We start from the raw sequence: 16,637 nt of genomic DNA on the forward strand, positions 1-16,637 counted from the left end.
TAACATATACATTTCATTAAGCACTTACCTCACAAGATTCTTCATTACGCGAACTACTGCAAAACAGCGAGTGTCAAAACTGTTAGGTAAATAAAATATTCTACTAAAGCCACTAACTACTAATAGGCATATGGTTAGCAAAGGAAAGATTTTGGTGCAAACCAAATAATGTATTTTTTACCTTAATAATGTGACATCCATTTCAGACACGAATATAAATCGTCACTGACATCTAGTACAAAGGTATATAATCATGAATAATATTCAATCTCCAGGTAGAACATGTACAGATCGTTAGCCTACGCTAACACTTCAGACCTCTACCCCCATCAATGATAACTTCTCACACCTAACATACATCACTGCTGGCTGTTCACCTCCGACTGCCCAACAGTACTTCCATCACTGCTGGCGACGAACTTCCAACTGCCCAACACTACTGGCGACTAACTTCCAACAACGAGTCCAGCCAGCCACAGAGTCTCTTACAAAGAAAGCGCAGTCAAAGATCCAATGCAAAGCGCTACACTCTGCTGAGATAGAAGCAGCCCACTTACAGTACAGCTGCGTAATCTTCAGGGTTTCCACCTTCCTCATGTTCTCTCTTCGCTTTCATATTTTCGCACCAACAGCAAAGACCAACCCAAACGCCAAGCTATAAAACTAAAAACACTCGTCAGTCAGTCATTAGTAACAAATGTCCACAGGGCAAAAACCCTAACGAAATGACCCTCAAAAGATTAGGAAACAAAAATAGTGCGAGAGAGCGAGAGAGAGGGAGGGAGGATATGGACCCGGTACTTCGCCTGAAAATGACGAGTAGGAAACTAGTCGGAACGTTGCCGCAGAACGATGCCTTGACTCGACTGATAACAGGCGGCGGCTTCATCATATTTCACATTTATCTGTACACGTATTTCATCGGTATATCTAGTGAATTTTGCCCGGCACTTTCATCTTAACTCGGAAGAAATTTGTAATTCTGCCAGTAATTGATCGTCGTTGGAGAAAAAAGACTTCTTTGACAACTGCCTGGTTGTGTACTGTTTTATACAATGCGCTTCTAGAGAGGACGCTAAACATGAGTCGACACTGAGCCGTTTGACGTGATCTCTGGCCAGTAAACACGCCGGTAAAATTATTGGCTCGCTTCAGTGCTAATTCTCACGATGTGGATGATGCACTTAACAACGCAAATAAGAGACTGAACGCGCTTCATTCTTTTAAAGTACCCCTACTTCCATCAAATTGCAGGAAACACACAGCAGCACGTCGTTACCGGTCTTTGTACTACTCCTCACTGCCATCACCCCCCTATCGATATTAGGGTATCTTGCTCCCAAAGTACTTTTATATAAACAGTGAATCATGTATGTAGCAAACAAACGAACGAACACCGTCCGAACAGGGCATGAAGGCTAACACTATCGACCGGCCGCCGCGTCATCCTCAACCCTGTAGCGTCACCGGATGCAGATACCGAGGGTCGTGTGGTCAGCACACCGCTCTCCCAGCCATCGTTAGTGTTCCTGATCGATGCCGCTATTTTTCTGTCAAGTTGCTCCTCAATTGGCCTCACAAGGGTTGAGTTCACCCCACTTGCGAAAGCTCTCGGCAGACCTGGACGGTGACCCTTCTCCCACCCCTCCCAAATGCTAGCCAAGCCCGACAGCGCTAAACTTCGGTGATTTGACGGGAACCGGTGTTACCGCTGCAGCAAGGTCTTCGGCATAATGTATCAAATTTGAATGAAACTGCTGCAAACGTTCCTGACTTCGATGTCATCCCTTTTTAACACCCAACCCTACGCGGTGTTAACTGGTTCTCGCTGTATTCTAGCGTGCTTACACAGTTGACCAAAGTTTCATCGCAATGGGATTACTAGTGTATGAACGCACAGAACATGAGCAATGAAACATTCATTTTTATATATTACGTTGCTGCGTACTGCTGGAACAGGTGTTCACTCCAGATTCTAAAGGCTAATACTCTTTGGAGTTGGGTCACAACTGGAGCGACAGAACATTATTCAAATTTTCGATTGTTTGTGTTTTACGGGCATTAGGCCGTGGTCCAAAGCATAGTTCTCTCCCTAACGTTTCGTCTTCCAATGCTGTTGACATCATCAGACGGTTTAACGACACAAACATTTATGATCTGCGATGCCATTTGAAAACTGAAGTTTTTTTGTTGTTTGACTCGGGTGAGCCTCCGAAACTGGGGGCCTAAAATAAAAATCCCCTGAAAATACCAATTAAATAGCTAAAACTCGTGAGTGCAGCTCTAGAATACGTATCTATGTAAATAATCGTATAATGCAGGCTTTCGATGCCGGTGTAGTGTTGGCAGAAGAGCCAACACTGTTTTTCTAGAGGAGGCCGAAATGCACGCGTTTAATTACACGCTGACTGGCGTTAGGTCTGGAACAGGTCAGAGAAATAAGACTAGCAAAACAGGAGGTAACTGGTAGAATACTTAACTTTAATCCACAATTGTACAACATCTCTCGTTACGGTACATGATTCATAATATTAATTATCAATTGAATACGGCGCCTTGCTAGGTCGTAGCAAATGTAGCTGAAGGCTATGCTAACTATCGTCTCTGCAAATGAGAGCGTATTTGTCAGTGAACCTTTCCTTGCAAAGTCGGCTGTACAACTGGGGCGAGTGCTTGGATGTGTCTCTAGACCTGCCGTGTGGCGGCGCTCGGTCTGCAATCACTGATAGTGGCGACACGCGGGTCCGTCGTATACTAACGGACCGCGGCCGATTTAAAGGCTACCACCTAGCAAGTGTGGTGTCTGGTGGTGACACCACAGCCGGTATGTGCATTTTTGGTAATATTCGTTGTGTGGTCATTAGGCCATGATCCGAGGCACAATTCTTTGCCTAAAGCTTAGTCTTCAGTGCTACAGGAGCCATCAGAGGTTGTAACCATTCTGATAGCAAGGTTTTATCAAATTCTAATCATTACTATTGTACGAGGTACATTTATGATCTGCGATGCCATTTGAAAACTGAAGTTTTTGTGTTGTTTGACTCGGGCGAGCCTCCGAAACTGGGGGCCTAAAATAAAAATCCCCTGAAAATACCAATTAAATAGCTAAAACTCGTGAGTGCAGCTCTAGAATACGTATCTATGTAAATAATCATATAATGCAGGCTTTCGATGCCGGTATGTGCATTTTTGATAACATTCGTTGTGTGGTCATTAGGCCATGGTCCGAGGCACAATTCTTTGCCTAAAGCTTAGTCTTCAGTGCTGCAGGAGCCATCAGAGGTTATAACAATTCTGATAGCAAGGTTTTATCAAATTCTAATCATTACTATTGTACGAGGTACAGACAGGCCGTAGAAATTCAAAAACACAAGACGAACATTGACAGAAAAGAAGAACGATCGAAATTGGGCAGGTTGTAGGTCTTAGTACAGAATTACAGAATGTACTGAGATGAGAAAAGTCACGGGATAACGATATGCACGTGTACAGATGGCGTTAGTATCGCCTACACAAGGTGTAAATGGGCAGTTCATTAGTCATTTGTAGTCGGGTGATTCATGTGCGAAGGTTTCCGAGCGGAATGGCGGTTGAAGCTAGACGCATGGGGCATTCTAATCAGGAAATCGTTAGGGAATTCAATATTCCGAGATCGTAAGTGTAAAGAATGTACCGAGAATGCCAAATTTCATGCATTATGTCTCAACAAGAACAACGCAGTGATCGACGGCTTTCACTTAACGACCGAGAGTAGTGGCGTTTGCGTGGAGTTGTCAGTGCTAACAGACAAGCAGCAATCAATGAAATAACAGTAGAAACCAATGTGGGACGTTGGCGGATCGTATCCGTTAGGACAGTGCGCTGAAATTTGGTTTTAATGACCCAAGGCAGTAGACGACCGTCTTGGGTGCCTTTGCTAACAGCACGACATGGCTTGCAGCCCCTCTCTGTGTGACCGTATCGGTTGGATCCTAGACGATTGGAAAACCGTGCCCTTGCCAGATGACCCACGATTTCAGCTGGTGTGAGCTGATAGTAGGGTTTGAGTCTGGTGGAAACCCTTCTGGGCCAACAACCGAAGTTGGCAACAAGGCACTGTGCAAGCTGGTGGTGGCTACATAATGGTGTCGGCTGCGTTTGCGTGGAATGGACTGTGTCCTCTGGTCCAACTAAACGGGTCATTTACTGGAAATGGCTATGTTCGGCTTATTGGAGCCCATTCGTGGACTGCATGTTTCCATGACAGTGCGTCATGTTAACGGGACACAATTGTTCACGATTGGTTTGGAGAACATCATGGACAGGTCGAGGGAAAGGTTCCCCCCCCCCCCCCTCAGATCGTCCGACATGAACCCCATCGAACATTTAGGGGACAGAATCGGGAGGTCAGCTCGTGCAAAAAATCCTGCACCGCCAAAACTTCCGTTATTATGGACAACTCTAGAGACAGCGTTGCTCATTATTTCTGCAGAGAACTTCCAACGGCTTGTCGAGTCCATGCCATGTCGAGCTGAGGCACTAAACCGGACAAAGGGAGGTCCGACACCATATTAGCCATGGCTTTTGTCGCCTCAGTATACAGGGTGGTCCGTTGATCGTGACCGGGCCAAATATCTCACGAAATAAGCGTCAAACCAAAAAACTACAACGAACGAAACTTGTCTAGCTTGAAGGGGAAACCAGATGGCGCTATGGTTGGCACGCTAGATGGCGCTGCCATAGGTCAAACGGATATCAACGGCGTTTTTTTTAAATAGGAGCCCCCATTTTTATTACATATTCGTGTAGTACGTAAAGAAATATGAATGTTTTAGTTGGACCACTTTTTTCGCTTTGTGATAGGTGGCGCTGTAATAGTCACAAACGTATAAGTACGTGGTATCACGTAACAGTCCGCCAGTGCCGACGGTATTTGCTTCGTGATACATTACCCGTGTTAAAATGGACCGTTTACCAATTGCGGAAAAGATCGATATCGTGTTGATGTATGGCTATTGTGACCAAATTGCCCAACGGGTGTGTGGAGGAGGAGGAGGAGGAGGATATTAGTGTTTAACGTCCCGTCGACAACGAGGTCATTAGAGACGGAGCGCAAGCTCGGGTGAAGGAAGGATGGGGAAGGAAATCGGCCGTGCCCTTTCAAAGGAACCATCCCGATATTTGCCTGAAGCGATTTAGGGAAATCACGGAAAACGTAAATCAGGATGGCCGGAGACGGGATTGAACCGTCGTCCTCCCGAATGCGAGTCCAGTGTGCTAACCACTGCGCCACCTCAACGGGCGTGTGCTATGCATGCTGCTCGGTATCCTGGACGACATCATCCAAGTGTCCGTACCGTTCGCCGGATAGTTACGTTATTTAAGGAAACAGGAAGTGTTCAGCCACATGTGAGACGTCAACCACGACCTGCAACAAATGATGATGCCCAAGTAGGTGTTTTACCTGCTGTCGCGGCTAATCCGCACATCAGTAGCAGACAAATTGCGCGAGAACCGGAAATCTCAAAAACGTCGGTGTTGAGAATGTTACATCAGCATCGATTGCACCCGTACCATATTTCTATGCACCAGGAATTGCATCGCGACGATTTTGAACGTCGTGTACAGTTCTGGGCACAAGAGAAATTACGGGACGATGACAGATTTTTTGCACGCGTTCTATTTAGCGACGAAGCGTCATTCACCAACAGCGGTAACGTAAACCGGCATAATATGCACTATTGGGCAACGGAAAATCCACGATGGCTGCGACAACTGGAACATCAGCGACCTTGGCGGGTTAATGTATGGTGTGGCATTATGGGAAGAAGGATAACTGGTACCCATTTTATCGATGGCAATCTAAATGGTGCAATGTATGCTGATTTCCTACGTAATGTTCCACCGATGTTACTACAAGATGTTTCATTACATGACAGAATGGCGATGTACTTCCAACATGATGGATGTCCGGCACGTAGCTCGCGTGCGGTTGAAGCGGTATTGAATAGCATATTTCATGACAGGTCGTCGTCGAAGCACCATACCGTGGCCCGCACGTTTACCGCATCTGACGTCCCCGGATTTCTTTCTGTGGGGAAAGTTGAAGGATATTTGCTATCGTGATCCATCGACAACGCCTGACAACATGCGTCAGCACAGTGTCAATGCATGTGCGAACATTACGGAAGACGAACTACTCGCTGTTGAGAGGAATGTCGTTACACGTACTGCCAAATGCATTGAGGTTGACGGACGTCATTTTGAGCATTTATTGCATTAATGTGGTATTTACAGGTAATCACGCTGTAACAGCACGCTTTCTCAGAAATGATAAGTCCACAAAGGTACATGTATCACATTGGAACAAACGACATAAAATGTTCAAACGTACCTACTTTCTGTATTTTAATTTAAAAAACCTACCTGTTATCAACTGTTCGTCTAAAATTGTGAGCCATATGTTCGTGACTATTACAGCGCCATCTATCGCAAAGCGAAAAAAGTGGTACAACTAAAACATACATATTTCTTTACGTACAGTACTACACGAATATGTAATAAAAATGGGGGTTACTAGCTAAATAAAAAAAAATCCGCAGTTGATATCAGTTTGACCTAGGGCAGCGGCGTCTAGCTGGCCAACCATAGCGCCATCTGGTTTCCCCCTTCAAGCTAGACAAGTTTCGTTCGTTGTAGTTTTTTGGTTTGACGCTTATTTCGTGAGATATTTGGCCCGGTCACGATCAATGGACCACCCTGTATATGGACCACTGAGATTCAACGAGAAAATTAAATCTGCAGTTTATATTTATACTTTACAAGCCTGTGTTAAAATAATATACTGGAATCTACAGCTGAGTTGGTCAAGATCATACGCAGATGTCATATTGGAAAAAAATATTGTAGTGTGTAAAACTGGATACCAACTTCGGAAGCTGGTAGAAACTGTCGGAATTTCATCTCACCTCTTGAAAGCGGTCAGAAATCAATACATGGAGGCTTTACTTTTAGATCGAGACTATCCGTGAATGCCATGCCTTGAATGAAAAATTTATCCGAGAGCATTTGGCTTCCAATGCTGAAGGGCATCTCCCCTGTCTTCACTGAAGGCGCGCTCATAGGCGTAGAGTGCATGGCTTCAACAGAGGTACAAATAGCTCTACACCTAAAGAAGCTGTTGAATCCTCACTGCACCATGTTTTCGAAGCACCAACAGAGCGGAATAAAGAATTTCCGTTTTGGTTCGAAGGGGTGCAAATGTGTATAAATTTTAAAAGGGGAATATTCAGATTAGCATTAAACCGATTTGTACAAAAAGAAATCCGTTGTCCCCGTTTCTGTGAAAATGAAAAGGCAGTCCTCGCAGAGGGGTATTGGTAAATCTTTGCATTGGTTGACGCGTATTGTGCCATCTGTAGATAAAAAAACCGTATGGATCATGTAACGCGTCCTCCTATATTATTATGCTTTGCTATTGTTATTGTTAGAAAAATCTTTCTTCAGTCGGTCTGAAAGGCATAATCAGTCTTAAATGATGATGATGATGATGATGATGATGATGATGATGATGATGATGAGTCGGTCGTCGAAATTTTGAAACAAAAGTTACTGTGGATGTCGCGTAATAAATATTTCTCGTGAAACACTGTTGCAACACAGGCAAAGATCAATTGTAGAAACCAAGCCACTGAATATTACAAATAATGTTATTAAAGAATACGGCCGCCTGACTACATCAAATAAGAGGGCACGTACATTCGCGAATGAGTGGTCAAAAAAAAAAGAAAGACTCGTTTCCTACTGTGTAGGAAACGAGTCTGTGTAGGAAACGAGTCTTAAATATGGTTACGCTTGTACACACTCAGATGTATGCGAACATACGAACGGAATAGACACACGTACATTTTGAGTGCCATTATTTAACCCAATTTTTATCAGTAAGAAATGGCACAACACGTCATAACACTAGGCCAGGATGACAGCGAAACGTAACTTATTCTACGACTAATAAACGAAGAGCGTAAAGCTTCTTTTGTTCAGCAAATGCTTTACCTTTTTAATCTCTGGTAGTTGAACTAGTGTCTATACATTCATAAAAAAATTTTATATAATTCCTTTACAATCACGTGTTTATATATGAGCTATTCGGCGCCGTACGGAAGTTGCTTGACGCTAAACACGTGACTCTGTACTCCCTGACCGACGCGGTCCGCTTGTTGTGCCCATTATGCAACACCGGCACGAAAAAAGACCGCTCCACTTATCTCCTCACTGAATGGAAAACACAACTTCTGCCTCCACTACTATCACTTCTCTTATTTTGCTTACCCAACCGATTCCACAGACTGGTACCCTCTTGAGAACTTTCCATGTAACTGGTATTCCGAAATAAGCAGTGAATCTTTACAACGATATATCGAAACTGCACAGCTGTGATATTGAATGACATCAAATACGCTGCTAAACACTGTTCGTAATATATATTAAGCAGTAATTTATGTGGCACCCGTAAAAAATTTCAGTAAGATTTAAAGAACACACATCAACTTTCAGTCACGATACATTCAAGCCGATAATGATTCTTAGAGTAGTAGTAAAACAGAATGTTCGTGCTCGGATATCGTACGATAAAATTATTGTAGGTGCAATTCCTGTCAAGTTACTAATGGTAAGCTATTAACTCATTTTGACGCATTTATAACTTTATCACTACATACTCACTTAAAATTAGTGTCAAAAAATTTTAAAAAACCGTGGCAATCTTTAGTTGCCACGTCAGTGTTTAATACTACATCATTTAGTACAGGGTTTAGGATGTAAATTGCCCTAGTGGGCTGGCGACCGTTAATTACTTCTTTTTCGTTCATTAGTATAACTTTCGATTCATGATCAGTGGTACCCCTTTCTGTCCAGTGTTGTTCGTGAGTGAATGCACAAAATAACTTCCATTTTCCAAATTATAGCCCTGTTCGGTTTAATTACTTTTAATTTTAGTAGACTTTCCATCAGAAGGATCGGATGTACACTTCCCTCCTATTTATCGGTATCACTTCTTCAGGAAAGATAGCCTTATACAATTAGAAAAAATTCCTTAGGCATACACGCGATCCACGGTCATATTTTATATCGCAAGCAGGATAGACCGATTAGTAAGAGGTAGGTTGCACCTGTAACAGGGCTATAATTTGGAAAATGAAAGTTATTTTGTGCATTCACTCACGAACAACACTCGACAGAAAGGGGTACCACGCGTAACCTCCCTCTCACGTTATGTCTTGGCCACCAGATTCGTCTGCTGTGGACCTGGTGGAAAACGCCTGGGACGCTTTCAGGCACAGCTCCGCACCCATAGAACACCGTCTCGAAATTTTGCGGGAATTTCGTGCCGTGTGCGTGGACATCTGGCGTCACATACCTCCGGGAGCCTACGAATGACTTGTCGCGTTCATGCCGCGGAGAGTTGCTGGTGTATTACGTTGCAGAGATGGAGCAACACACAGCTAAGAAAGTTGGTTAGCGTATATTAACTGGAAACAGATGTGGTTTAGGGAAACTAAAACATTTCCGTGAGGTGGAGTGTTAGGTGCAGTGCCTTCGGACTGTGCAAGCGTGCCTGAGTTTTTTGTTGACTTCCAGTGGTGACAGAGACACAGCTGTAAACTGCGACATGAGACGCACTCACAGACGCATGACAGATTGTGTTTTCTTCATAGCAGTTCACTGAGTATTCCTCATGGTAACGCCCCAAGGGTCATAACTGCTTCGGAGATACATCTCCGAAAACACCCAACATCCTCCGCAGGAGGCAGTCAACGAAAGTGTATATACAGGGTGTTTCAAAAACGACCGGTATATTTGAAACGGCAATAAAAACTAAACGAGCAGCGATAGAAATACACCGTTTGTTGCAATATGCTTGGGACAACAGTACATTTTCAGGCAGACAAACTTTCGAAATTACAGTAGTTACAATTTTCAACAACAGATGGCGCTGCGGTCTGGGAAACTCTATAGTACGATATTTTCCACATATCCACCATGCATAGCAATAATATGGCGTAGTCTCTGAATGAAATTACCCGAAACCTTTGACAACGTGTCTGGCGGAATGGCTTCACATGCAGATGAGATGTACTGCTTCAGCTGTTCAATTGTTTCTGGATTCTGGCGGTACACGTGGTCTTTCAAGTGTCCCCACAGAAAGAAGTCACAGGGGTTCATGTCTGGCGAATAGGGAGGCCAATCCACGCCGCCTCCTGTATGTTTCGGATAGCCCAAAGCAATCACACGATCATCGAAATATTCATTCAGGAAATTAAAGACGTCGGCCGTGCGATGTGGCCGGGCACTATCTTGCATAAACCACGAGGTGTTCGCAGTGTCGTCTAAGGCAGTTTGTACCGCCACAAATTCACGAAGAATGTCCAGATAGCGTGATGCAGTAATCGTTTCGGATCTGAAAAATGGGCCAATGATTCCTTTGGAAGAAATGGCGGCCCAGACCGGTACTTTTTGAGGATGCAGGGACGATGGGACTGCAACATGGGGCTTTTCGGTTCCCCATATGCGCCAGTTATGTTTATTGACGAAGCTGTCCAGGTAAAAATAAGCTTCGTCAGTAAACCAAATGCTGCCCACATGCATATCGCCGTCATCAATCCTGTGCACTATATCGTTAGCGAATGTCTCTCGTGCAACAATGGTAGCGGCGCTGAGGGGTTGCCGCGTTTGAATTCTGTATGGATAGAGGTGTAAACTCTGGCGCATGAGACGATACGTGGACGTTGGCGTCATTTGGACCGCAGCTGCAACACGGCGAACGGAAACCCGAGGCCGCTGTTGGATCACCTGCTGCACTAGCTGCGCGTGGCCCTCTGTGGTTGCCGTACGCGGTCGCCCTTCCTTTCCAGCACGTTCATCCGTCACGTTCCCAGTCCGTTGAAATTTTTCAAACAGATCCTTTATTGTATCGCTTTTCGGTCCTTTGGTTACATTAAACCTCCGTTGAAAACTTCGTCTTGTTGCAACAACACTGTGTTCTAGGCGGTGGAATTCCAACACCAGAAAAATCCTCTGTTCTAAGGAATAAAGCATGTTGTCTACAGCACACTTGCACGTTGTGAACAGCACACGCTTACAGCAGAAAGACGACGTACAGAATGGCGCACCCACAGACTGCGTTGTCTTCTATATCTTTCACATTACTTGCAGCGCCATCTGTTGTTGAAAATTGTAACTACTGTAATTTCGAAAGTTTGTCCGCCTGAAAATGTACTGTTGTCCCAAGCATATTGCAACAAACGGTGTATTTCTATCGCTGCTCGTTTAGTTTTTATTGCCGTTTCAAATATACCGGTAATTTTTGAAACACCCTGTACTTTGTTTACTGAGGATATTAGTGGTCCTGATACGCTCACCTGAGAGACGAAAGAAAGAAACGTTCGGGGTTAACGTGCAGCTGTACCGATACCTGACGATGACATTAAATAAAGTGAACACTTTTTTTACTGAAATATTTTTGATTATACGCAAAGACTTTGATTGAGGCGTACGTAAAGAAAAAAGGAACTAAAGTCAATTTAAGAATATTGTAGATAAGATCGGCATAGAAATTGTATAATAATAAAGAAACTCTTTGTTCTGTGTAATTAGAATGAAAAGATTATATTTGTTAATCATTGCTCAAGGATAAAGAATTCGCTACGAGTTTTCTCTTGTTCTGGAATGCACGCAACGGTCTGCGATCGAACATTGTGAGTCTATAATAATTTAATAGTTGTTAAAGTATGTTATAGATAGAGTAATAATTTTTTAACTTAAGTAGACATCCTGTCCCATGCAGGAACTAGTAACTTCTCTAATTTTCAGTGCCTGAAGTAGCGCGGAAAGATCGCGCAATGGAAGTCATTGTTGGCAGCCAATACCGCCCGTAACATTTATTTTAATGTTTCCATAGTTTCTCTTAGGCGTAAACACCTGAGAGTGCGTAAATAATTTCTTTTTGACAGGCCTTACTTGAATATATTACTAACTTCAAGGCACGTGCAGTATTTATAGTAATTTGTGGACTTTCAGTTGGATTCAAATAGGCCGCTTCACGGCGATCGATTACCATTTCAAAGACAATATTTTGAGGTAAGAAATAATAAATAATTTACGGATCTTTAGAAAGAGGCACCAATATTTTACCGACCCCTGTTAATAATAATACTTTTTCCTGTTTATTAAAGATTCCTTGAGATATTTAGTTTTTCCATAGATCACGTAAACATTTTACATGTAACATTTTAAGGCGCCTTACGCCACACAAACGTAGCAATGTTGTGCGCCGTTATTTAAAACAAAAGTTATTTTAATTAAAGAATCAGAGCAGATTTCAGTATATTGTTCCCCGTTTGTAACTGGAATTCTATCACTTCCTGTAGTATATATTTCATAGAGTGATTTTCCTTATAATTCCGCTCCCCCGCCTTTAGAATAGATGCCATAAAAACCAGTACATTTAAGGTACCTGTACACATCCGCCAACGAGCCTGCACCATTGCTTTAAAAAGACGCGGTCGACTTCGTTCCTCATTTTTTCTCAATGCTAGCTTGTTACAGGAAATCGAAGTAGACATACATTGGTTAGTAGCAAGATTTTAAAGCACATGAACTACCTCGGATAAAAATGACTATTTACACACAACGACGCGGATTCAGAAAACATCGTTTTTGTGAAATACAAATGGTTCAAATGGCTCTGAGCACTATGGGACTCAACTGCCGAGGTCATTAGTCCCCTAGAACTTAGAACTAGTTAAACCTAACTAACCTAAGGACATCACACACATCCATGCCCGAGGCAGGATTCGAACCCGCGACCGTAGCGGTCTCGCGGTTCCAGACTGCAGCGCCAGAACCGCGCGGCCACTTCGGCCGGATTGTGAAGTACAGCGGTCTCTTTATTTACAAGAATTAATGTGTATTACCGACTGCAGATCTCAAGTTAATTTTGTATTTTTAGATTTCCAAAAGCTTTCTAATACCGTCGCTCACAAGCGGCCTGTAATCGAATCGTGTGCCTGCGGTGAATCGTGTGCAAGTGGATTCGTGATTTCCTGCCAGAAAGATCACATTGTGCGAAGTCAGCTAGTAGAACAGACGTGATATCTGCGATCCTCAAGGGAGTGTTTTTGGCGCTCCACTATTCTTAATGTATATAAGCTATCAGCAGACAATCTGAGCAGCACTCATAGAGTTCATACGTATGAAGCTCTCGTTCACCATCTAGTAGTCATCGGATGATCAAAACGAATTCGAGAATCATTTCGACAAGATATCAGTATGATGCACAACGTGGCAGTTGACATTGAACAATAAAAAATGTGAAGTCCTCCACCTGAGTACTAAAAAAAGATCGTTCAGTTTCAGGCACACGATAAGTAACACAAATTTAAAGGTCAAACAATGGAAACTCCAGGTAGAAACATCAGCAATGTAGGAAAAGACAGTTTGCTACTTACCTTAAAGAAGACACGTCAAGTTGTAGATTATAGGTTCAACTAAATATCTAGTAATTATAATTAAAAACAATTTAAATCGGAACCATCACAGAAATCGTTGTTGGGAAGGCGAATCAGTGACTCTGTTTTATTGGCAGAATACTCAGAAGATGCAACAGATCTACTAAACACGGCAGTGCAGTGTTTTTATTTTACAGTGTCTGTGTGGCTTGATACAATGTTCCCTCGGACATGGCTACACCGTAGGCACGCAGTTCGATTAGTAGCCGCTTGTGAGGAACGGTGTCGAAAACTTCTGGAAACTAGAAATGCGGAATCAACTTGAGATCTGTCGATAATTGTCCTAGATATTCTGCGAGGTACATAATTCAAAATAGTCTGTCCAATCTTCCCACTGTTAATAAAGTCAGTTAAAACAGACGAATCCAAATGTTTCGATTAACGAACAGCCTTACCGCAAAGCCACGTGCTGGTCATCATACTCGTGTGACCATCCAGGTTCTGTCGGCGTGTTTGACAAATAGCGTAGTTCCGGGTCTTCAACCAAGCTGTTTCTTCAGTGGACCAGACCATTAGAACAGCTGAGTAGAGATTCAGCACAACTGACTAAAGCAACTAAGCAAATCTGCTGTCGCAGACCACTGACTGGGATGTAACCATGAAATACAATACAATAGACCAGCAACGTGGTGCACACGGCAGGTTCATAGGAGGGCGTAGTTAATTTTCCTTAACTCGCTAGCAAGTGGGAGGGGAGGGGTACCTCGTGCCCAACCGAAAAAGCTTTAAAAAAGAAAAAAATCGTCAAGTGTTGTTGAATTAGATCAACAACTTGCTTTTTATAAGGGTACTGATGTATAAGTATGGTCCAGAACCTGACGATATCTTTCAGCACACTCTTAGCAGTATCAGAGTACTTTCAATAATGTGTACTACTGAATTCATGACCACTACAAAGAAGAATTTTAAAAATACAAATTTCGTTCACTGTCGTTGATTTTTACTCTCAGTATACTTTTCAAGCAGATGTTGACGTGTTAGTAAGTCTCTGAACCTCGAAATATTGAATAGGGCATTCATTGGGGAAAGTGAAATCTGTTATTGAGACTTAAATTTTTGCATGAGGTTTAACTGAAAAATTTAAAAGGTATTTGACATCTGGTAGAAGTCTGCCCCCAGTAGCTGAGTGGTCAGCGCGACAGAATGTCAATCCTAAGGGCCCGGGTTTGATTTTCTCCGCTCAGGGACTGGGTGTTGTGTTGTCCTTATCATCATCATTTCATCTCATTCGACGCGCAAGTCGCCGAAGTGGCATCAAATCGAAAGACTTGCACCAGGCGAACGTCTACCCGACGGGAGGCCCTAGTCACACGACATTATATATATTATCCGGTAGAAGAATTTACTACAAACAATACATTTATTTTTCAAAGTTTTAGAATATAAAGAAACTGACTAGATTACAATTTCTTCAAAAGGTGGGCATAAACTACCACCTCCCCCCCCCCCCCCCCTTTCCGCCCCTTGGCATTGCGAGGGTTAACAAGCCTGTCGTAATAAATGCGTCGGATGACCTGCTGGCGACAATAAATGTATCACGGATATAAAGAGAAGAATAGCCTTGGCAAAGCAAGCTTTCCAAAATAAAATGAATTTACTAACAGATAATCATAGAAGTCTGGAAAGTAGGGAAAAGTTAGCAAAAAATTTGTCTGGAGTGTCTTAACATTCGGATGAGAAGCGTGGACTCTGGGAAAGGCAGAGAAAAAGAACTGGAACCAATCTAAATGTGGAGATGGAGAAGAATGACGAAAACAAGCTGGATAGACAGAAAAAGTAATGAATAGGTCTTAAGAGAAGTGAATGAGAACAGAACCCTGCTAAATTATATAGGAAGAAGAAAATCAAAAATGATAGGGCACATAATGAGACACAACCAATTCCTAAAGAATGTATTTGAAGGAAAAGTTTTAGGGAAAAAACCAATAGGCAGGCCAAGAGCAACGTATTTTAATAACATCAAAGAAAAATGGTTCAAATGGCTCTGAGCGCTATGGGACTTAACATCTGAGGTCATCAGTCCCATAGAACTTAGAACTAGTTAAACCTAACTAACCTAAGGACATCACACACATCCATGCCCGAGGCAGGATTCGAACCTGCGACCGTAGCGGTCGCGCGGTTCCAGACTGAAGCGCCTAGAACCGCTCGGCCACTTCGGCCGGCCATCAAAGAAGATATGGGGATAAAATCGTATGAAGAAACTGAAGAGGATGGCAATGTAGAAAGTGACGTGGCTATATCGACAAGGCATAGCCTTTAGTTTATGATGATGATGATGACCTGTTATAACTGGACGGAGGCTTTAATTAGGCGTCCGGAACTCAATTTATTAAGTTCTAGCCGACCATCACATCCACCAGTGCTGAGAAAATATACGTAACACGGAATGTCATTGCGGGCTCTAAAAAATAAAAAGAGCATCAAAGGGCGTAGTGGGTGCGGGAGTCGAACTCGGTTATAAGTAGCGGAGTGACACCTCCAACAGTTCAGTGGCGTTGCATTCCACGCAGCGAGCACGCATAACAAAACTGGCAGCACCTGAAGACTAGGGTTGCGTCGGTCGTCGGAATATCGTGTGTAGAACGCAATCAGCAGCTCGGCTGAATATCCGGAAGTACACCGTTAAGCCCAGAATGTACTTCCACATTTTTCGCTGGCTCTCCCATTTGTTGCACAGCTTACCTCGGCGAAATGCACGTCGTGGTGTAGCAGAGCGCGATGATGTGTTCGCGGAGCCGGTCACAAGGCGACTGTTGTGACCCCGCGTGCTGTGATAGCCGCGCGGGCCGCGAGATGCCAGGAGGGGGGAGGGGGAGGAGGAGGAGGCTGGACCATTATGCGGGCCACAAGTGGCAGAGGGGCCCCTCTCATGTGTATTCCGCGAACGTCGGTACAAAAACACGCTACACCAGGGTCATTCACTTCGATGTTGTAGTTTTTATCTGATACCATGGCAGAAGCTGCGAAGGTTGCCCAGAAAGCAATGCGCCAACAAAGAATGGTGTTTTATCTGCACACCCTATTTTTTCAGGTAATCTCCATCACATTCTGTGCTTTTCTCCAGCGCGAAACGAGGTCGTGTATGCC

General features: G+C 43.5%; 1 protein-coding gene across 1 annotated transcript in view; it reads right to left on the reverse strand.

Moving 5' to 3' along the window:
- Positions 1-16,330, reverse strand: part of LOC124717153 — a 50,204-nt gene extending 33,874 nt beyond the window's left edge. Inside the window, exon 1 of the mRNA XM_047243911.1 lies at positions 16,233-16,330. The gene's annotated coding sequence lies outside the window, so the exon portion shown is untranslated. The remainder of the gene's footprint in view (positions 1-16,232) is intronic.
- Positions 16,331-16,637: the final 307 nt, after the last annotated feature.

This window comes from Schistocerca piceifrons, chromosome 9, assembly GCF_021461385.2.
Source record: "Schistocerca piceifrons isolate TAMUIC-IGC-003096 chromosome 9, iqSchPice1.1, whole genome shotgun sequence".
Lineage (NCBI taxonomy): Eukaryota > Metazoa > Arthropoda > Insecta > Orthoptera > Acrididae > Schistocerca > Schistocerca piceifrons.